Genomic DNA, 23,832 nt, shown 5'->3' with positions numbered 1-23,832 from the left:
GAATTTGCGAAGAAAATCAAAAAGGGAATTTAGCAGATTCTTCTCTGTGTCAGTGTAGTAAGCGAATCATTATAGAGATGGCGCTAGTGTTTAACGTATTTTCATTAGAAATAAGGAGACAACTTTTGAAGCTCATTTTGTTCGAAGTGTCACGTCGGTTTGTCGGTGGTTATTACTTCGTCTGTCTTTTTATTTCGTTATAGTGTTTAAGGTCAAGCACTGTACGCACCTACAAAACCAATCAACATTTCGTTTGTGGGTGATGTTCATTTGCTCTGTGCAACGTCTTGAGTGGAAAGGAAGAGTGGCCATTTGAAAGATCGTGGATAAGTCATTTAAATACTATCAACCCGTTTTCCCAGCTAACAAATAACCCGCTTTATCCTTCAATCAACTAACTATTCATTTACATCAGTGTGTCTTCCCCATTTTAAAATCGACGTCCTCAAACACAGCAAGGCAAATGGGCAGCAAAGAATTAACTGCGAGATAAAATCACTCCGCTCGCGGCCCCCGTTCGGTTGCGCACACTTTCTTGCCGCACAAATCTTGTCAACCGGTCTTTATAACTGTGTCCGCACGGTATATACAACCTGCATCATTATCCCGTGCCCGGAATGTTCAATGTTAATCATGCCGCTGTGGCATGGGCTACGGGAGAGCCATTTTCCGACGACCCAGAATCCGCCCATGATGTTTGCGCAAAAGTGCAAAGGCGTGCACGGCGGCGTTCGTCCCAGCCGACCCTATATGCCTGTTTGCTGTTTTGCTTGCAAAGTGGAGCGCGTTGAAATAAAATCGCGTGTCACTCACCGCAAAGAATTGCCCACACGTCTCACAACGCATCGGGAAGGGTTACAAAAATAAGGGGGGGGGGGGGGCGATGTGGAGCGCAGCAGTGAGGAAACCATACCGGCTCGGCTCATAAAGCAAACCACCGTGCCCGCTGCGAAGCTGCCGGCAGGAGGAAGATGAATGTGCGACGCAAAATATGATGTGTGTGGTTGGAACATCGGTCGGTGTGGTTGAGGTTTTGATGGGACAAGAAGGAGAAGGATGGAGAGGGGGAGAGAAAAAACCAACAAACAGACGCTTACAACGATTCAGAACTGAAGCGTAGCGTGGAGGAAAGGAGCACGTGGCCAACCAACCCTAAGCTTTTTTTTTTACAGTGAACGCTTTGGCGCCACATGGCCGTCGCTGTGCCTGTGCGAGAAGAAGGTAAGGAAAGTGGAAAATGATGAACCCCGGTGTAGGCGTGCAGTGAACGCAAGGCAGGCAGGAAGAAGGTAAAGCACGCTGGAAACCCACACGACACGCTCACTCGGTGGTTAGATTGGTGGTTTTTTCCTGTTATCATTTGTTGTTGGCTTTTTTTCTGTGTTTCTTTGCCTGTTCCACTCCCTGGGAAGCTTGGTCAGAATTTTTATGAGCATCACCGTCGCCGATCAAACGCCTGGATGGAAGGCGAGGGAATGTATTCAACGAAGAAAAAAGGAAAAAAAAACATCATCATTCGTCCAGAAGCGCCAGTATCTCGGGATGGGAGAGATTCAAAAGAAATGAACGGTAGTAGCAAAATAATCCTCACAAGCTGATGGAGTTTCTGTCCACCTCCCCGTGTCTACTTCAATAACACACCATGAGCGCAGAGTGGACGAGAACGAGACGGGGGCAGAAATAAGGGCGAATTCAAACATTCCATTTCGAAGCGCTGAACCACCCTGACATCCCGAGGCATGGTCATACATCAAATCTAGCAGCCTTGCTTTTTTTTCACCTCCACTTGGAAGCGGCACGTTGATACGGTTACATCGGTAGAGGCGTGCCGTTTTGGCGCTTTCCCACTTTTTTTTGCTGTTGTGACGTTGGTTCGTAATTTTTACTCCCATCGTGGCTGCGTGCCACCATTAGATCGTTTCTTCATTTTGTTTTCATGTTTTTTTTACTACTTTCTCCCTTTCGCACTGTGGTTGGTGTGGCGGCACGAAACGAGTTCCGTTTATTTTATTTCGTTCAAATGAAATCAAACGTCAGGAAGTATGATAAGAGCACAAACCACCAAACAGCTATAAGCGCTCGCTAGACCGTTAAAAATCAGGCGAAACGTACAAACACACACACACACACACACACACACACACACACACACACACACACACACACACTAAAACACAAAAAGGTTCCTTGCGAAATAAAGAAAAAAGAAAAGCATCGTACATGGCTCTCGGAACGAAAAGAGACCCGAAAACAGTCCTTCTCAGGCAATGGAGACGCCCGGTGGTTCAATGCGCGGTGGTCGGGACAAACCGGTAGGTAGGTGACGCGCCCGGAATCGTATCGGAAGGTGCAAATTGTTACCTGATAAGCAATGATACCGCAACAAATTGTGTCATTACGGTGGGCGTGGGATGAGTCCACCTGGCGCACGGGCAAGGCGGGGCTTTACAGTGGAAAGCGGCCGGGCCGTACCGTACAATCAGGCACTACACAGCGAACCTGACCTTCCCGTAGCCCACCTGTCCCACCTCGATAATGTGTCCGGAAGTCGCCTCGGGCCGATCGTGTAGTACAATGGCAGATATTTAGCTTCGGGCAGGTCGTACCATCGTGTCAACGGTACACCAACAACATGAGAACACAAAAGGTGGAAAACGTTTCGGTCGTCGCTGTACACTGATGGCTGATGTGTAGCACGGTAACAAAAGGGAACGGGAGAACATTGCCTTTCACGCTGATAACACGACTTCAAAGTATTGCTAGACGAGAAAGGAGACGGCGAAAAACACACAACAGCATACACACTGTGGCAGGATCTTCAGGATCAGGTGTCGAGCTGGCGCCACAATTTCTCTATGTGTGTGTGTGTGTGCATGTGTTGTAAAGGAAGACACACATGTGACGATGTTACGCATGTGAATGTGAACCTGTCTATCCATTGGTTTTCACAATAGCAATTTTGTCATACGATATTTTCTGTGAAACGCGAGCAATAAAGGTCTTCGTCGATTCACCTCTCGGGTGGAGAGAGGGACAAAGATGTCCTGTTACACATTGCTACCGGGCATTCCTTGCTACATGCCTCGGTACCGGAGCAAAGGCGAAAAGGGGAAGAAATCGGTGGACCCGGTGTACCCGGATGAGAGTGAAAAAATAATTTACAGATTAATTAAATTCAATGAATCCAGAACATCCTACACTGCCTTTATGGGAATTCCTGCGCACACCAAAACGAACCCTGGAGGGTTTGGGGTTGGCAAGATCGAGTTTTAGGAATGTGCTATTCCGACTTGTTGAAGAAAAGTTTTCAACACAACCGTTCAGTTGAATTAGCGTTTAAATCAATACGTTCATAATTGAATCTCTTCTCTCGTTCACGGTCCATTTCGAAGAAAGGCATTTAAAAGGGTTGTGATACTGTCCAATTGTTTGATTATTTCGGTGAAAATGTTAGACAGTAGACTGCTAAAATATGCTACATATACTGGGTATCAGATGGAATGAGCAATTAAATTAGCGGCATAGTTGAAATTAAGCGGCATAGTTGAAAAATGTGTATGAACTGAATGCTGTTCATAGTAAAGGTATAATAACTTAAAATTATTTAACGCATTACACAATACAAAAAAGACTATCGCTGTTGGAACCTTACAACAGCAAAAGAGGATGGTTCCAACGACCTGTCGACATATGCGTTAGGAATTGGTGAGAGAGGAAAAGAGATGGGAAAAAGAGAGAATATTTTTAATGAAATAGGCTAAAAAGACTCGCAAGATTAGCTAGAGCGTTATTTACAAACGAACTGGCGGAATAAAAAGACATATTTTTTGGCAACAGCTAAAGTACAACCAAAAGGCTTTAACGTGTTCGGCATTGAATTATTTTTCCGCTTCGTTTTTTAACGAATTATTTTTCCGCTTCGTTTCGTTACATAAATTGATACATAAAAATACGATTGATTATTTCAGCGGTTGGCAAACTTTCACGGTAAGGGACCAAATTTAGAAAATGATCGAGAGGCGCGGGCCAAGTGAAGGTGTCGTGTAGATACAATGTTAGTGTTACAAACGGGAAATTTCACCTCGCGTTTAATATTTACGATAAGTCCATCAATCCAATTAGCGATAACCAAAGTTAGAAGAGTTCGACAGTATGAAATGTCAAAATATGTTCAGTAAGTTGTTTACGAACAGAGATAGGATTACCCATATTTAAAAATCATACAAATCCTTTCAAGGTCCGGATTCAATGGATTACGGAAAACATTTCATGACGGACTTCTCAGGAGCTCAAAAATTATGTAAATCGGCACTGGTTAAAGTTTTTATACAGCTGGAACAATGTTCAACAATTAAAATGCATTCAACTAATTGCCATGAAAGCTTCCAATTGAACCTGGTCTGCAAGGTTTACATCTCTCTGTGACTAACTTATTTATCACAAATGAAAACTTTGTCCTTTTCTACTGTCATCCATCACAACCCACTAGCTGATCGGCACGAACATTTCCTCACCTCACAAACCGATGGATACACCTCACAGTCCCACACAGTCATTAAATCATTTAGTCTAATGCTAGGGTAATGGTTTACGGGGCTACCGTGATCAGCAATGACGGCCTACTACCAGCAACCCACACGACGCTAAAACCCATATCGCATCCGTAGCCCCCATTGCGTACGGCGCATCTTTTCCTCCCGGCCAGTGCTGTCGACCAGCACAAACCAGGTGGAAAATGTGTTGATCCATCCGCAGAAATGCCTCCCCACCCCATACACACAAACAGCGTACCAGCTAGCGATTAGATGGCGTTATGTGTGCGAAACCGCGGCTTTCGCCATTTTACGGTCAACCGGTTTTGCGTACCGGTGAGCATCAGTGCCACCGTGTGCATTTCATGTGCCCATCACCGATCAGGTGGGAATGAGCGCAAAAAGATGTGTCTCTCCCTCCCCGAGCAGTTAGGCTCGATGGAACTCGTTCGGTGTTTACGGGTGTATGCTTTTTGTGCAACGGTGCGCGGGGCTATGCGGGATACCATCCACACCGGGACCATTAAAATGATAAATAGCACAGCCATCAGTTTTATGCTACCCCCGCTTGACAGGATGCTTTAAACAGGATGCCGTGTTCCGTGCCCATTCCGCTCGCTGCACTTAGTCGGCTACTGTTTGCTTCCTAATTACGATGTACCTTTTGCTATCTCGAAAACGGCTCGGCGGTATATTATTGGAAACAGGTACACAGCGGCTGGTTAGTGCAGGGAGTGTTCCATCCCCGGATGTGAGCGGAGAAGATTCGAAAACATCCGACACAGGCTTGTCGATAATGAGTGCTAACGTCTTCCTGTTTGGTGGTGATATTTTGGGACCGTCAAAATAGATGGTACACCTCGGATATCCTTAACACTCCCTGCCACACTGGGCCACGGGACGAGAGCCCAGCTTGGTAAATGGTACAGAAAGCTACCCCGCATTTTGCGCGATTGTAAATACATCGTTCGCTTTTGGAATGTTTATAGGCGCAGAAGAGTTTTCCATGCAGCGATCTTCCATACCGAGCTGCCACCGTTCCACCTCATTCGACCGCGCTCATCTTTCGATCACGCAAACAGTGCAAATCGCTCCCACAAGGCTAGGGTTGTGGTGAAATTTATGAAATTGATATTACTTATGCATGTCAGCAGCACGTGATGGAAATAGGCAAACACGGTATGGGCCACCAGCGAGCTGTGGGCTTGGATGGAATTTCAAATCAAGAATCATCACCTTTCAAGAGGTATGGGCGAGGGAGTGAGTAGAAGAAGAAAAAGTTAACACTACAAACACAGCAACTCTTCAACGCGTTTTTATAGCCCACATACCAGACGAGTTGGAGCGTACTGAGATAAAAAAGGAATGTACAATTTGTACCGAGAACGTTGTGCCGAGAGTACTCCCACCTCAATGCCCACGTAGTTGTGTGAACATATTGCCTCGATTTACTGCTTCGTCCAATTGATCATTCTGTAACGCATCGGGCAGGTTTGTGTGGAACACACTTAATGCCACAGTTGTCAGTGTGGCATTTTTGGCCTTTGAACGCATTCCCGATTTAGAACGAGAGATTACACAGCGCATGTCGGTCGATTGTACAATCATGATAGCAAATGGGGCATGTCACAGCAAGCCTCGAACATACACCAGTCATTACCAGTCGATCGATGAATTTAATGAAACACGAAGTTGATCTGTAAAGTTTTGAAGCGTTCGGCTCGATCGAGTAGTTCATAAGTAATAAGTAAAATACCTTCTTGAGTTCAAGCCTCGAATGGACCGTGCCCCCGTAGGACTGACTATCCTGCTATGGTAATCAATAAGTCACTGAAAGCCAAAGCCTATACTAGTGGTTTAGGCAGGCCATGATTGAAAACGGTTGTTGTGGAAGAAGAAGAGGAAGAAAGAGAAGAAGAAAAAGAAGAAGAAGAAAGAGAAGAAGAAGAAGAAGATACAAGGAAACATATATTGCTGGAAAATTGATTCTCGAAATTGTAGTTCAGCAAATTAAATACATGTCATACGTTTACGGTCTACGTAAGCCAGTCGTAATTGAATTTAATTTAAATTAGCGTAACTTATGGATGACACTCGGTAGCACTTCCTTACAATAGTTTTGATGCAACGTTGAAGGTTCCTAAAAGGTTCTCTTTTATTCTCTCTTTTCCGTGAACTTCATTTCACACACACACACACATACTTCATCCACAAACGAGTGCAACAAATCCCAACGAACGGACTTTTCAATTCAACTTCACATTGCCGCACCCCGCATCGCCACCGTCCGCCCGATCTGCTCGCTTCGATGCCAGCACAAACGGAGCATCAAAGCGATAACTATTACCATTCCCCAACCTAGTCTGCCACTGCATCAACCTAGTCTGCCACTGACAAAGACAACAGCGCCACGGGAACATTAGTGGCATCGCATCGGCCACCTTCCTGCCCGCACCGGAACAACGTCACGTGTTGTGGAGCTCGCGGAACACACGGGACGCGCACGTCTGCTGCTAATGACTTATTTATTCAAATGATATGCATATCATAGCGGCCGTTCGAAGCCCCGACCGCCCAGTGATCGTTGCCCGGAATTCGGCTTGCCCCGGTCGGCTGCTCCAAACCGGCCCCCTCCAACATTTTGGCTCGTGTGAGTGTGGCGCTTGGAGTGCGAATAGCTGCAACCGCCAACGCTGGCTGCTGCCTGCTGCAAAATGATAAGCTGCAGAACGCAACGGTCAGCGCAATCGGTACGGGAGGTACGGCTGGTACATAGCCCCGACATACGAGTTCATGGTCAATTTCCGTTCAATACCCTCATTTATTTCCTCACGACTTATACTTTTCCGCTCGACTGGTCGCCCGCCGCACGAGGACAAAGGCAAATGCAAACAAAACGTTCTGCCCGAGCGAAAAACTCCCGAGAGCCATATCCGGTGTACGCGTGCGTGTGTGTGTGTTGGATGAATTGGTGTGTTAGAAACGTTTTCACTTGCGGGACGGGTATCACGTTTTCCCCCTGCGATGGGTTGGCTTCGGTAGATTGAAAAAGCGAACCGCGAGTCGTGCGTTTTTGCAGCCTAAACACCCTACAATAGCAACACACTTAGGCTGGGGGAGGGCTTGCTGGAGTGTCCTTTAATCCTTGCGGCATTATCATTTCACGGCCATTTCGATTCTATTGGCTCTTATTGCCGTACATGACATCATGTTTCTGTTGTGGTGGTGAATCATTATGCCGTTTGAGTGTTGGTTGTTTAAAGGGAAACGAAATAAACAACACGACTTTTAATGACTTTCTCGTTGAAAAACTATCCCTTCAAGTAATATGCTTCAATGCAAAAGGTAGTGTAGTTGTTTGAAACATTTTAAAGCATTTTACACAGCACTCGGTAAACCGCGAAACCGAGCAGCTTTCTACACCGCGTAGCAATCGTACCACTGCACTACACTATGGTGCAAGTTCTACCACAAGCCACACAGTTTTGCAATGCCTATTTAATGCCATGCTCATAAACGGCACACTGCAAAATGGTTCATTCACACACACACACACATACATTTTCATTCTACGGCATGCTACTCGGAAGTCGGAAGTTAATTGCAACTGGCAGCAACTAATGCGACCGTATTGATCGTTCCGGGTACAATTAGCGTCAGCTCATGGGCGAGGAATTTGTTGGACCGCGTTGCGCCCGCCTTCATTGTTGCGCGGTACGAACCGTTTGCAACGCTTTACTGGTTGGCCACTTTTGGTGGGTGCCAGCTAGCTAGCGTTGCTTTTGACGGGTGTTAGCGTTGCTTTAAAAATAAAATGTGCAGTTTTTAGACTTCAAGCGTCTATTTTTCGCATGAAAAATGCATTTCGAAGAACGGTTAGTGAAGTAATCCGTATACATCACATTGTAAATGCCCTTAAATGTGATGTTGATGTTGTTATCTCATGATATTTTCCTGGGATATACTCTTAAATACCAAATTATACAAGCAAATACTAAGTATAAATAACAAAAAACGTATTTTTGTCTTTGCTATTTGGCGTAACGTCGTGACGGTCACTATACAGGTTGTCGTGACTTATTCAGTATCACGCAGCCGAATAGTCAGTTAGCTACGGAGGGACGGTGCAAATGAGGCTTGAACTCATGACGATCATGTGATTAGGTCGTACCAGTTGACGACTATACTCCGGGACCGCCCCAAAAAGCCTAAACAACCACTTTCGCTTTAAAAGCTAAAGCGACTACATGTTTTCTTTCTATTTTTTCTTCTACTTGGTTGGAGGTGGCTTGAAACTTAACAACAAAGTTCGTTTGATCTTCCTGTTCCGCTATCGATCAAAACTTAACAAGCCGTTTGAAATCAGTGCATTAAGCAGCATGGGGGATTGTCCAGCCCGGCTTCTTCGCCTCCAAATATCGAAAGCAAGATATTTCCCTTTTTGTAAAGACATAAAACATGCATACACTAAAAGCATTCAACTGTTCCGTGACGTTTGGACAGCTCGGGTATCATAACTGGGCAGCTTTCTGCACCTTTTCTGATGTTTTTTGTACGATTTTTTCTTTCTCTTTGTGTTTGTGTGTTACTGCTACCGTTTTACTCCCTTCGGCACGCAATGCTTTGCAACGCAACATGACTGTTCGTGCTGCTATAACAACAACAAAATCCCGCAAACCTTCGTCAGTCCATTGTAAAGTGAATCACTTTCACTGGTACGGGCACAAACGGTGGGCATAAAATAAAAACAAGAATCCTACCAAACTGGCTTCCCCTACATGGGCGTGTTGCTTTCGTGCACGATAATTATTCCGGCTGCATTATGTATGTTTATTTTAAGTACCTAGGGCCCGTCCCGTTGCCCAGGCCACACTGTCGATCGCAGCCAGGTTGGCCAAGGTTAGGGAAAGGCGAATGGGTGTTTTCTTTTTTGAGATTTTCCAAGAAAATGTACCTAACTGGTTTGTGTAGAAAGAGCGTGCACTTCGTGGCACCTAATTTGCAGTAAAATAAATCCAACACAAAGTAGTACTGCGCTACATATCAGCCTAACCCTTTACTGTGCTTTAAGTCTGCTCCAATTTACAGCGTCATGTTAAGCGTGTTTTGGTCAATCCTCAGCAGTGGATCGGTTTCGGACCGGATGAAAAGATCTTGCCCTGCACGACCAGAGGGCCGGAGGAGTGTGAACTGTAAGCTTTATCATTACTCACACCCAACCAGACCAAACGCAATCGAACAAGCTCCCGCCCCGTCCCATCCCAAAAAACCATCATCATCAGCCGGTACACGGTACGGGATTCTGGTAAGCCGACAAGCTTACCAAACCATTATGCAGATCGCTTTTAATTGAAGCGCAAACCAAAAAGTGACTAAACCTTGCAAAAGCCCCACCAAAACCGGTACAGCCCCACCAGATCGTACAGCATGGCCTGGGTGCCGTATCTGCTCCACCCCGCTGTAACTGTTACGCTGCCTTTGCCGCATGCATGCCTCTAAACCCGATGTACAACATAACCGCACGACAAGCAGCACGGCTAATGCTAGACTAATGGTAGGTAGCGGAAAGACCGAAAATAGTGTCGTTTATGGGATTATTCGGATTGTGGTAGTGCTAGCAAACTGCAGGCAAGGCAGAGGAAGAATGACAGTGGGATGAGGTGAGTTGTCGTTAGGCATTGAAAAGTTTGATACATGTAAGCAGGGTTCGGTGCGGTGCTGGATAGGAGTAGTATTACAGTTTTGCACTAAAGTCAACAGTGGAAGTTTTGTAAATTTTTCTTAGTAAAGATTTGTACAAAAACTCAACAACTATCTGACTCAACAACTCAACAATCATGATTAAAATATTAATCCAACCGTAATGAAACGAATATTCAAGCATAAAAAACACACACATAAAACCACTGTAACCTTATTAAACATTATAATGTTCCTTCAATCAAGAACCAACCCCCTCCTCCACAGGCACTCGCACAAAACTGTAGCTAAAATAAGCTTAATAAACAATAAATTAGCGCCAGCAACCGTCAGCTACCGACGGCGAACCACAGTGGCGTCAGCCTGAAACGAGCTATTTCCATAAATACACCCACGTCCCCCAATGGGGATCTCAAAATTCCTTCGCACGGATTAAATCGTCACACGTTGCCAACCCGCCCGGTTCCTTCACCACGGGTCACCTACGCTACCGAACCGAGCTTTAGAGGCCGATGAATCAATTTTTAGCTGCTTTGACACCGATACGGACCGTCACCGGGGGGATCCTTCCCCGAAGAGTACGGTATAGTTTTACGAAATCGATTAAAATCTTGCACCCATTCAAAAGCGCTCCTTTGGCTGTGTGGGTACACGTTTGTGTGTGTGTGCATGGGAACGCTTATCTCATCGAGATAAGGGCTCATATTAAACCGACAATGAACGACACTCTTGGGTGAACGCAAATCCATTAAAACTTTGCGTTCACTCGTCGCTCAACGCAACACAACTACGGCGATGGCGATGTTAGGCGATGAGCTTTTCCCCTATCTTCTCCACACACACACACACACACACACACACACACACACACATCACCACACGCACACATTCCGTTGAGCAGGGTGTGGAAGCACCTTAACCGTTGCGGGTTATACTTGGTCTGGTCGGCATACCCGGAAAAGAACGGGATGACTGCAAGCGGGGAAAGGAATATGATCACGTGCGTCCGGTGCGAGCAGGGAACAAGCCAGCCAACACACTTTACCATAATTGTCTGCCGGGTCAGCCGGGTTATGCCCGAGCTGCCCTTTCGGACGTTGTTGTCGGACGGCCCCTACCGGCAGGCGAAAGAAAGCGGTCTGCTGGAGTGAAGAGAAGACGAACGCATTGTTTTGTACCGGCCGGCACATAATCTTTCCTCGATGACCACCGTGGGAGCTGTTAGGCGGCCGTCTCTTTCCACTTTCATTGGTTGTTGTTTCCCCCCCCCCCCCCCCGTAGTCCTGGATCTGCTCAATATACAGTGCTGTCTCCAACGAACGCACGACGGCAAAAGCTCATTCCTGCTTCGGGATAACAAACGCTGTAAAAGATTCCGAGAACACCAACATTCCGACACGGTTCATCTTTCAATCGAGTTAACAGTGATTACAAGACGGTACAACTGTGTGAAGCCTATTCACGGGCAAAGAATTTAATCTCATTTGAACTATGACAAGAACACGCTTCGAACAACAGCGGTTCGATAAGTTTTGTGCTGGTGGGTAGAATGCGTGCGGACGCATTGCTACTACGTCTCATCACTGCACCGGAGTGGTTCATTACTATCAAACGAATGTAACATGGATAAAATTATACACCAATGGGCAAATGGATAACGTACAAACCCTACACGCCTTCTCTTTGGCGGATGATGACGGGAAGCTGAGAGCAGCGGTTCCGGCTTTTCCTTTGATGTGTATCTGCGAACGACAATCGGGGGGAACGCTGGGTAGCGAAAAAACGAAACGCCACTTTTTTTTTGTGACTTTCGCTAGGAGACTGTACAGCAAGCAACAGCTTCACCGCGTTCGCAAAGCCGTAAATCCTACCATAAATGTGGTGTAATTAAATTTAACGCCAACATCCGCGCGCGCGCGACTGCGAGAACGACCCCGACCGATGGGATTATAAGCGCGAACATGGTGGGGTTGGGGAAGGGGAAGAGACAAATTTTGGCAGCTGCAAAAGCACATAAACAGGGCCCCACATACACACTCGTATACAGAGGCAGGCAAGTGGCAAGTGGTAAATTCTTCTCCAGTTAAGCGCCAGTGACACTGCAGCTGACAGCAGACAGAAGAAAGGCTACCGTAATGAAGCAGCAAAAGCTCGACACACACACACACAGAACAAGAAACCCAACCGGTACTGACATCTTGAACTCCTCGGCTGAGAGGGTGACAGTGAGAGTTGAAAGATGTAAATGAGAATGAGCGCGATGAGAGGCATAAAGGATAAGCTTTCGCTAACTGCTGGGGATGGATTAGATTGCATACGGCGGGCAAGCGGTGCTTAGCAAAAGGATGGAAGGAGCCGGTGGATTGCGTCGCGGATGAAGCTGAAATCTGATAATGTTCAGTTGAACATGGCCGACACAACCACGAACGATGGAAAATGAGGTAAGAAGCGCAGAGGACACACCCGGACCATGCATTGAGCAGCCGAGATCTAATTATGTGTGTAACGGTGTGTCAAGAACAGGAGCGCTCTACACTATGCAATCTCGGAGGGTTCAACCGGAAATGGGGTTTGTTATGATTTCCACACCGTATCTTCTGGCTTGTGTTTGTTTCTTTCTTTTTTGTCAAGATGATACTGGAGGAAGAGTGAAGCTACTCACAGTAGCATACGGTAGTGGTAGCTATCCGAAGTAATCTGTTAGGTGGGATGCCGTCAACTGTTCGTACCTTTCTGTAAGCAAAACAGTAAGAGAAAATGAGTGAAAAATGAGATAACGAGAAGCTCTACAAACTGATAGAGGCAAAAGTTGCATAAAAAAGGCAAAAACTTCCCGTTTAAGACCATGCAGCAATGATCAATTATCTTCCGCTTTGCAAAGCACTTTAATACTTCTCAGACCAGCTAACACCTACGGGTCACTGAAAAAACATGACTGCATCCATTTCAAACGTAACTGTCTGTTGCCTCTGTAGTTTTCGAAGAAATCTTCATGAGTTACTTTTTCCCATTATCACATGATTTCCCAGACCTGGAAAAGCTCATGAAAGCAATAGTTGTAATGTGAAATTGTGACTCTAATTAAGTAACAAACGCTGCTTACAACAGAATGCTCAACCATTTCGTCATATTGGTGCAGATAAATGCATCATCATTTGTATCATTTGTGTTCAAATTTCAAACAGTTTTGTCATAAAACTAAATATAGGCTGGTATTATTGAATCCGTTCGTAGCGGGAACGTACGGCGCTCACATGAAATTCTAGAGATGGCAACACATTTATTGAGCCCGGTCCTACAACGCCGCGGTGAATAACTGTAGCAACCATCTAGTATGTTAGGAAAATGAGTGTCGGGATGTACGCCGCCGCTACGAACGGATTCAATAATACCAGCCATAGTGTTTCCCATGATTCATTGGTTGGTTCCTATCAATTTTTCGATGATTCCCATCTTTTTTTTTTTTGCATACCCACGATTTTTTGGCTGTTTCCCAGATTTTTTTGTTTCAATTGTATTGATATCCAATCGAACGATACCAATAAATTATGAAAACGAACCAAACCTCTATGGGACACGATGAATAAATCGTGAGACGAGCCCAAACAATTATGGGACCTGATCAATAAATCGTGGGTGTTGCTGCGAATCGTAAACAAATAGAGAACTGTCACCGCGGCTGACAGCAAAACATTCAGCATTTGCGATCGCGAGAGATTCTACACTCTCACGTACAGAGGGCACTGTAACGGGTTCGGATACAGGGAAGGCGAATGACCTCAGGATCGAGAATCGGGTTCCTCGCCATCGCGATTGCTTCAGTAGCATCACGACAGCGAGTGAATATAGTTGAAAAACTTTTTAAAGGTTTACAAAAACCGCGATTCAAATAAAGTTTCCACCCAAAGCGAAACTCAGCGTTTTAAGTATTTTTGATTCCTACGAAGAAGTGAATACTATATCGCCACGCGATTAGTTCGGGAGCTAACAGTGGGAAACCCTGTAAATAAGTAGGAACTCCTTAAGTTTACCTTTCCGATGCCTGCCTCAACTGTTGATCTGTTTTCTTGTGCCATCAACACAAAACAACCTCAGGTATGCTGGTTTCCACAGGAAAAATTCTTCAACTTCAAACATTCCCACAAAAGTAGATGGCGGTTCTCTGCCGTTACCCTGCGTTTTGCCAGAAATTCACGGCCATCAGCCCGGTGAAGCATTTCACTTTGACATTGTTTTCGTTTCCGAAAACAAAAGAGGTCGAATGTGGTGTGACGAGCTCCTTGGTTTTGGGGCCAACATACGCGACGCAGCTGGGCCTACTGTACACGAAAACAGAAAAGGCAAAAGCGGCAAAACTTTTATGCTCAACTGCTTTGTGGTGGCTTGCCCCGTCGCTGGTTTCGCCACATTTTGTGAGCTTCCGTCGGCTTTAAAGAAGATCGTTCAAGGAAGAAAAGCACAAGAAAGGTAGTATAATGGGATACAACAAAAAAAGCAGGAGGAAATGGAAGAAAAGTTTTTGCCGTGGGTAGTTTTCAAACTTTGCACTTTCTACCTGGTCTTACAGCGTTCGCACGAGTTTTCCTTCATGACTTCATGGTGGAATGTGTTGAATGTTTTAAAGCATTGATTTCAAAAGAATGAACAAAAGCTCAACAGTACCAAGCGTAGGAATGTACAATGGAATACTATGTTGAACAGCACACACACACACACACATACACACACGAAAACTAGCAGAGTAAATGCATCGAGTGGGGAAAGGTGCAAACTTTTCACCGAACTGGGTCACCAGAGTGTTGTAGCATAAGTTGCAAGCTGTCAAGGGCAGCCGTGAATCACGTCACCCGACATCTTCATCTTCTCGGTGTCACCTGTCGACACCGAACATCCTGACGTTGGATGTCTCAGATTGATTTACTGCTCATACATAAACGCACGCTCACATATACATTGCCGCATTGGCAATAGCAGCGGACACGGTGTGCTCTCCCGTGCACCACAAGTTATCGCCGCTTCGGCCCATACCTTCATTAATCATTCTGCTGCTGCTGCTGCTCAAACCAGAGAGCGAGTGCAAGAAGATTTCACACCGCTTCTCATCGTCAGGTGTCCGTCAATCGCACGGGCTTCCGGTACAGCGTGCCGGACAGCACGGTATATATGGATGACATTCACTTGGGGCATTAATATGACACCCATTCGGGCGTTGGCTACACTATTAGGCCACTATTTGCATAACGGCCGCCGGCAAGGGAGCGAACAGTAGGAAGCCCGAGCTCACAGTAATCGACGCGTATTTCCACCAGGAAATCGGCAGATAATGATAGATTATCGAACGAAACCGGGGCAGGCAAACGGCTGTGAAGAGGGAGATGCTTCTGATCAATCGATAATGGATGGACGGGACGTAGCCTAACCTAATTCGCACGCTATTAATCACGCAGTTTCGATTGCGCCATCAAACGGACCATCAGTTGCGGCACACTGAGGGGCGCGTGCTGTGAAGGCTTTAAACGACCGAACCAGGGTTAAATTACAGGGTAGAGGAAAACATATCAGCACTCATTGTTCGTACATATTGGTCGGAAGCGGAAGTGCTTCTTCTTACAGGAAATTGTGTCCGTCTCGAACACGCTCGACATGTGATTTACTATGGTAAGCGTTTCCATTTCGTGGATCTTCGTTAAAAGGAGCTCAAAGATTAGTCGAAAATTTTATATATTAAAACTCAAGCAGCTTTAATATGCAGCATTTAAGAGCGGTCAACTCTCAAGAAAACATCTGGTCATTTTGATATCAAATATTGTTAATGTATTTATGAGGATTTATTTATTAAACAGATACATGATAAAAAGGAGATTGTAAACAAATGATCAGCGATAATCTTTCAAAACAAAAGAAAAACAGGCAAGAGTAGTTGATAAAACTATTAAGTAACTCTAGGTACTTACGTCTATTTCCTGATTTCATTTCATTTCATTTCATTTATTTCATACAATATCCGCCATCAAGGCTAAATATAATAGACTTAAAACTAATTTAATACTAACAAATTAACAAAATAATTCATGAAAAAATAAGCCTAACTAACCTAGTCTTGACCTAGCAAAAAAGAAAAGAAAAAAAACAAGAGTAGAGCGTAGAGACTATCATAAACTTAGCAAAAACAAAAAAAAGAGAGTAATAGAAAACTAAGGAGAATAATTAAAGGGAATTAGAAGAAAAAATACGGTTACGGAAAGAGTTAAGAGAGGAGTCGAAATCAAAAAGATAGTAAAAGTGGTTAAACAACCTGAAACAGGACAGAAGAGGGTCATTGAAAGAATAAAGAGTATGACGTGTTTCAATTGACAGAGGATCACGTGGACGAAGAGAACGAGAGGGAACATACAGCGAGATGGACGAGAGTAAATCAGGAGCATCAGTAGCAGAAAGTAATAAGCCACCAATAAAACAAGCCTGAAACACTTGGCGGCGGAAGCTTAAGGAGTGAAGATTGAATAACTGCAATCGCGTTTCATAGGGAGGTAGTGAGGCAGCACCGAACAAACGACGAAAGGCAATCCTGGTAAAGAGGCGCTGAATGCTTTCAATTCTCGAACAGCCATCAATAGTGGGAGGATTCCAGATGATACTTGCATATTCAAGAATAGGCCTTACCAAAGCACAATAAAGGATTCTTAGGATGCTTTGATCTCTAAAAATAGAGGTAAAACGTAAGATAAACCCAAGGGTTCGATTTGCTTTTAGTAGCACCTCATCACCTGATATCTGGTAAAATATCTCAATCATTGTTGCTAGTTACAGAAACAAATGCCCGTAGCCCAGCCATAACCACCAGCTGCGCCCAGCCACGGCTACGGTTCCCAGGAAAACGAGATCTATATGCTTCGGAGAAACGCTGAGCAACATTGGTTTCATAAAGTAAATCCTCTTACGGAGCTACCGATATGGTTTCGTACGCATTCGCACCGGCACATACACCTCCCCGGTATCGTGCCCGTGCATCAGCGCAATAAATATGTCTGCTCGATAAGACGAACCTGCAGTAGTACACCCGGCGTACGTACGTACGTACGTATGTGTGTACACAGTGGCACTTGGTTGCATAAATCGGCGGTTGCCTTTTATCGTCTTGCTCTGGCAGCGCAGCGCGTTCTGAAGATGGTTCCAGCAGTGCCTGCCCAGAACCAATGTAACGGCCGGTGGGCAACGAACCAGAAATGCATCAGGCCCGCTGCAAAGCCACACGCTGTCGGGATGGAAGCACCGGCCAGCCCACAATGGACAACGACCATATTCGTTTGTTTGTGGCCTGCAACCAGAACTAGCCATAATGTTGTCAATGTTGTACCGAAAGTAAACAGTCGCTTCTGTTCTTGCCAGGGCCGTACCCTCTTGTACAGCCGAAAGAGGCTGTCGCTGTACCGGACGAAAACTTGAGCTTGATGGTAGACGACAGTGCAGCGATAGTGAAACGGCAACGGGAGGATTAGCTACTGTAAGTGTCCGAGCGAAAGAAACAGTGGAGTTTGTGTGGGAGAAAGTGTGTGTGTAGCAGAGGAAGTATCACGTACAGTATCGGACAGAAAGATAGGGCATTGGTTTTTTAACGCACCGTGCACCCGTTGGGTCAAGTTTATGTGTGGTTTGTATGTGCTTGTGTGTGTGTGTGTGTATGTGTGTGTATGTGTGTGTATGTGTGTTTGTGTGTGTGTGTGTGTGTGTGTATATGTGTGTGTGCATGTGTGTGTGTGTGTGGATGTATGTTTGAATGTGTATTGATGTGTGTGTTTGTTTCACAAGTAGGTCGTTTCGAATAGATTTGTAAGTAGTTTTTTTGTGTTTTGGGTTAGGTTTTTGGTGTGATAAGCAGGACCACCGCCCTCGCGATCAGTGTGTTTTCGATGTATTAACAATGTTACGGTCTTCTTTCGCCGTGGTCTTCTGAGGACGTCCGGTTGACTTGCGCGTTTCGGTTGTCCAAACGCGTTTCAGTTGTCTAAGCACGTTTCGGTTGTCCGAAGCGCGTTTGCCACAAAAGTGCGCGATCGTTCCATTACGAACTCGATCCTTTTGCGCTTAATGCCAGCAGCAGCCATTCGCTTTTACATATGGCGCTGATGATCGGTACAACGTTTACCTCGACCCATTGTTACTAACATTGCTTGCTTGGACCGTCAAGAACGCACTGGTTAAAAACTTGGACACGGCTGATCCCGTGCTCTGCCTGCGTTCTACTTCTATACGCGATGAATTACATCGTTTTGGAGCAGCAAAAACATCGCATGGATAAAAACTATCAACGAGTACGCGAGTAAGCGTCTTCCCTTCAAAATCGAGAAAAGAATACTGCCGCGCTCATGAAACAAAACGCCCATTGAAAAGAATAACTGCGCGCCAGCTCAATGCACGCACAAAGTTTACCATTCGCACACAACGTGCAACGCAGAGATGCACGAAGGCCTTTCAATGGCGTGCACTGGAGAAACACCTGTGAGGGAATGCCGAGTTCATTGCTATTGTGCGCGTGTCCATTTCGCACCGGTGTCGCATTCACATTCATGAAACAGCACACCTGCGTTTTCGTCCGAGGAACAAGCGCTGCTGTCGATGCAAACTTTAGTTTTTATCCAAGTGTAAACGCACAATGTTTCACATGATAACACACATAATAAGAATAATTTCAACGCAATATGACATCATGGCAAGCTATGTTTTTCAGACACAAACCCGCGCACTTGCTAATACACATTAAAAAGCACACTCTCTTTCTACTACTACACACACACACACACATGCACACACACACACACATACACACACACACACACTCACACACATACACACACACACATACACACATACACACACACAAACACAAGTAACGTGGCAAAACAAGTGCACGGTGCATTGAAAAAAAAGGGTCCTATCTTAATGTCCGATACTGTACGACACGACACATTTCATCCACTGGAGTAAGATGGGCAGGCAGGCAGATGGTTCGGGTGGTGACCGGGGCAGAAGAAGAAAGCAGAAGAAATCGCTTGCCAATGTCGGAGTGCCGTGTTCTCGTTCGGTCGGACAACGATGTAATAATGTTCCAATTTCTTTGACAATGCTATGACCCCCTTCAGGGTCCCCCGAGCTGTACCGAGCTGACCGGCCAGTGCAACCTACGGCTACGGTCACTTCGTACCAACCCGGGCACACCGCATCCAGGATGGGCCATCTCTGGCAGACTCGAGTGAACCGAGGCTTCGTGTATTTTATGAAAATGTGTTCCCAATCAACAGCATCCTCCGGGCTGGCCTTGAAGCGATCCGTGTGTCTGCTTATTCGTACGTCGAAATTGTCCCTGTCAAGTAGCAATACACACACACACACACACACATACAAACCTTAGCCGGTTCATGTTCAGTACAGCACAAACGTGCGGAGCATGTACAACTCGCTTTTGGCCAGCCTAACTGAAACAAGGCTCACTTTGCTAACAGACGACCCGGTCGCAACACAACGTTTGCGTAGCGGTCAAGCAGATTCCTCTCCCGGCAGATGGGGAAACGATCGAGTTCGGTAGATTGAAAAGCGGTACGGAATGGGTGAAGGCAATCCATTAGCTTACAATAGCCTTAATCCCGAAGCAAATCGGTAACGCAATCACAAATGGGGTATTTTACGCTGCCATCCAACCGACCCGCTACCCAGCTTGAAGGGTTGATCCCTGTCCAGTTCAGCAGACTAGCAGCCGATATTCGCTCTCACGGAAAAGGTTGTATTTTTCGGAATTCGACACCGGACAACATCTGGAGGGTTATCAGGAGTGGGATGAAGGGGTGTCAGATGATCCCTTCCAAAGAAAAAGATCTATACTTACGTGATAGTGTGCTGACTTGCCGTCATCAATACTCTAATCACTTGCAAAAAAGATAAGCGCCGTACAGAATGCCTTCTATTCAATATGCTATCGGAATACTTCCCATGCTACCCTCATAGTTGTTTTCCGATAAACTGGAGTGAAATAAATGAGCCCATGAGTAATTTTCTCATGCCAAACATTTTTTACATCCTATTTTTTGCTGTTGTTCCAGTTAGACGTCAAAGTAATGTCGTTGTTCAATAAATACAAAACCGATAAATAAAGGTATAAAATCAAGGTACCCTCTTTTGTGAAAGTTCAATTAAACACATTCTGTTTGTTAATCACTGGAAATCAACACCGTAAGTTGATATCATTCCAAACATGTAACATTGATTGCATGACATCAATATCGATAACATCAAAAGGCATTTCAGATAGACAGGTACTACATCCTGCCAGCATCCCTTAGTTCCTTTCGCACGGTATCGATGGATTGGATTCATCGAATGACGTGGAGGAAATTAAACAGACTGCATCGGAAATGTTTTCAGCCAACTGAACATGCATCACTTGCAAGCAAAAGCTTCCTAAGAAACATTTGCAACATTGCAAAACTTGTACAGTCATGCTGAAGAGCACATTGCGCTGTACAAATTAATTTGATGAAATAAAGTGTTATAGTATTTACGAGGCCTATAAATTCCCTGAAAACACGTAAGATAAATATAGAATGTGTACTAAATAAGACCGTAAAAACGAAAAGCATGTAAATGAAATCAAGCAATTTTCATCGAAGAACTCTTCACACTACGGTTTTGCACTTTCACCTATTAAAAAAAAAACTGCCGGTCAGGGGTGGAATCGATTTACACGCTATTGCGCTTTTCCAGCTTCCATCTTCCGACTTTAATCTCAGTGCCGTAGGGAGCAAAGTTGGAGCAAAAAGACACCAGAAAAAACCAACGCTTAAAGGACGTTTAAATAAACGCTAGCTCGATGCCACAACAAAAAGGCCATGCATCCAGCACGATCTATTTATGATGTTTTCTGACCATTTGGTGGTCACTGTTAGGCCGCCGAAAATATTGGAACCACTGCTCCTGTACATCTTATTAAGAATTATGACACGGATTTATGCCGTCCAATATATTCTACTTCATTCTTCGTAGCTTCTGTGTATCTTCTGGGCGCGGGCTTTTGTCCACTTTCACAAAGGAAATGGCTTGATCGGTTACATAAAATATGGAGGAGAGAAAAGAAAACGGGGAGATGGTTGGTTTTTCTTTCGTATGTATGGATATAGCATAAAAATTCCAGCAGTGTAGGTTTTTTTTCGTGGATTCCATGTATTCTCAGATATTCCGACCCTGTTTGGTCAAAAAAACCAATGCAAATCAAACCGTTTAAGCTAACGGCACCGACTTACGACGAGCCAAACCAAACAGCACTGTAAATGTTAGCTTCATCTGTAAAGACGTTGCGCTTGTCGAAGCAATCGTAAAAAATCCAATTAACATGCAAATTAGCGTCGCTCAGCTTGGCGGTTACAGCGGCCATTGAACTTTAAGGACGCTTGCTTGGGCTACACCGTCGGGGTGCATCGCCTTTCGCTCTTTCTTTCTGCACCCACCGGTAGAGCGTAACGATGCAGGGGGGGAGGTGTAATGTGCGCCAAAAACTTCCGAAAGCAAAACCCAAGCAGCACAAGACGGGGCTGGAGCTTTGATTTTGCAAATTAACAAACTGCGACTGCTTTCGTACATTCCACCGGAGCTACCGATTTGCCGGCAGCATTTCGTTAATGCAATTGAAATAGCAAACGGAACAAGAAATTGCTGCAGTAAGCTGCAGTCAGATTTTTTGGCATTAGCTTTTGGCAGCTGCAGCTGCTCGGTCGGTCGTGTTCGTCTGGTTGATCTGGAAGTGGGCAAACATTATATGGCAGTGACCAATGCAAGATAGCCTGATTTGTATTCACTAATGAGGGGAATCATCTTGATGTTAGTGATTTAATATGCTTATAGCGAGTACAAAACGTTGGAGCTACAGGGCCGATTACATTACGATCTGCTACAAATTCATGTGGTTTACTTAAATTTAATTCTTGCCCTCAATGTCACTTATAATTACACAACAGAAACCAATTAAACAAGGTTCAAAAGAACACATAACAGCTTTCTGGTGAAATTCAGCTTATTTTAATGATCAAACACGACCAACATGAAGTGCGCGATGAGTGGTTCCAAAAAGTTATTTAAAAAAAAACAACCAAAAGCTCACTCAATCATACGTAGATGTGCAAAAAACACGCCAAACCCATTGGATTGCCGTGAACCAATATCAATCAGCATGCTTAATGCAAGGTGTACTTTGAGCGTGTTCTTAGAAAAAAGGCATAATTAATGAATCTACTCTAGCAGTGCGCCAGAACTGCTCAAAAGCGTAGCCAAAATGGCAATAAACCGGTTCGCTTTTTTTCACTTCTGATTAATGCTAATTCGGTCAAGCTTGTTGGTTTTTGGTTCGTTTGCGTGCTATCGCGCTCCGTTCGCCAGTGAAGCAACGAAGTACGAACGGAAAGCATCAAAAATTTAATCCCATTGCACTTGATTGAGAAACTCGAAAGCTCAAATGAAAGCGCGCACTCGGGTGAAGAAATAATTGACACATGTTATTTAAATTTTGATGTGCATTTTTCGAGCAGCACACGAAGCGGGATGGTTCTAAGCTTCTTGCACGTGCGGAATTGAGAATTAAATATTTTTTTCTCTCTTAAGTTTAAAACCTTTAGCTTGTCTGTTTTAGCTTGTCTGACTAGTGATCATGAATAATAAGGAAGAATGAGCTTTATTTTGAGGAAAGCTACCAGAGATGAATTTCAACGGGTATAACTCACCATTTTGATGTACTCGATCAACGCATTTTCTTTTTCTAGACAACAAGCTGAAATTTCAGCCTATCAGTGTTAACAGTATTCATCATCATCGGTTGAATCCATTGAACAGCTCCAACGGTCTGCCATATTGGACTTCAGCAATTTCGTACAAAAAAGATGTATTTGCAAAATTGTTTTCTATTTTGGTTTTTTTCTCTTTATAATGAGTTATAGTACTTTAATTAAACTTTAAAAAAATCAATCAAAACAATATTTAACCTTTCTTGACACAATATTTATCCTTAAATATAAAAGCAAAATAAATAAATCCTTTCAATGAGCTAAGCTAATCGCGCCCGCGACAAATCGACGTTTGTTTACATATTTTTCAGGCTGAAAAACTGAGGCTAGTTTTGCGTGTGGTTTTGTATAGAGTGTTGACATGATTTCAGCCCTCAAACTACATATAAAACAGCTGGCGAGTATCGTAAAAGCTCCGGCGAGTTAGTGTTATTATGAAAGGTCGTTTCCCTTCCACGAGTATGATTTTTGAATGCATCGGCAAACTAGTTGTAATGATTCTGTCGGTTATGTTGATTTGTATGCTGTTTTGCATAAATAAACATAAAGCATACACATGTGCGGTGTATATTGAAATACGTGTATACATACTTATACATAGACACCGCACAGCAAACATCGCTTTAATGGTACAGTCAAAAAAGATAAAAAATGATAATCTCACTGGCATTCGTACTTCGTTAATTATTTGTTAACCAATTGAGTCATGGGAAATGTGACGTAATTTTGACCACAATAAAACTGATGTTGATTGTTCTATGTTAAATCAAGGCCTTTAC

Source organism: Anopheles coluzzii, chromosome 2 (assembly GCF_943734685.1).
Source record: "Anopheles coluzzii chromosome 2, AcolN3, whole genome shotgun sequence".
In the NCBI taxonomy this organism is placed as follows: Eukaryota; Metazoa; Arthropoda; class Insecta; order Diptera; family Culicidae; genus Anopheles; species Anopheles coluzzii.
Note: the sequence above shows the minus strand (reverse complement) of the source record.